The sequence below is a fragment of the Etheostoma spectabile genome, chromosome 14 (assembly GCF_008692095.1).
Source record: "Etheostoma spectabile isolate EspeVRDwgs_2016 chromosome 14, UIUC_Espe_1.0, whole genome shotgun sequence".
In the NCBI taxonomy this organism is placed as follows: domain Eukaryota; kingdom Metazoa; phylum Chordata; class Actinopteri; order Perciformes; family Percidae; genus Etheostoma; species Etheostoma spectabile.
The window spans coordinates 10,917-11,475 of record NC_045746.1 but is presented as its reverse complement, the minus strand read 5'-3'; positions in this window follow the sequence as shown (position 1 = coordinate 11,475).

The window sequence follows — 559 nt, the reverse complement described above, 5'->3', positions numbered from 1 at the left end:
AATTTGATTCATTCAATAAATTATTATTTTTTGTCTTAAATCCTCCAGCCATTTTCATATTATATCAACATTTGCTGCATCCCGAGCCTTGATGGTAAAGTCCTAGGAAAACTCAGCCCAGAGTAGTTTTATTCTTCCCGAAACAAGATTCCTTTTATTTTTAAAGAAATATACCATAAAAAAGAAATCTCAACATTGTTTTGCAATTTTTAGTCTCTCGCAACTTCATTCAAACATAAAGACATTGCAACTTGTATCGAAATTTTTTCAAAAGCTCCCGCAAAATTAGGCATTTTTGGCCACAAAAATCTCAAAAAAAGGCAGAGAACTCCTGGAGGGACTGATTGTTATTATTCTCTTCTTTGGTCCATTCTTTCTCCTCACTCTGTTCAGCTGTCTCAGGGCAGGTTTGCTTATCTTTTTCTTCTTCTCTTCTATATTATGTTACACTTCTCTTTCTTTAACCTCTTCATTTAATTGCGCCTTGATGCTATTCATTACTCCTTAAACTCTGAGACTCTGAGACACCACAATATTGCAATAAGGGCAACCGGCACGA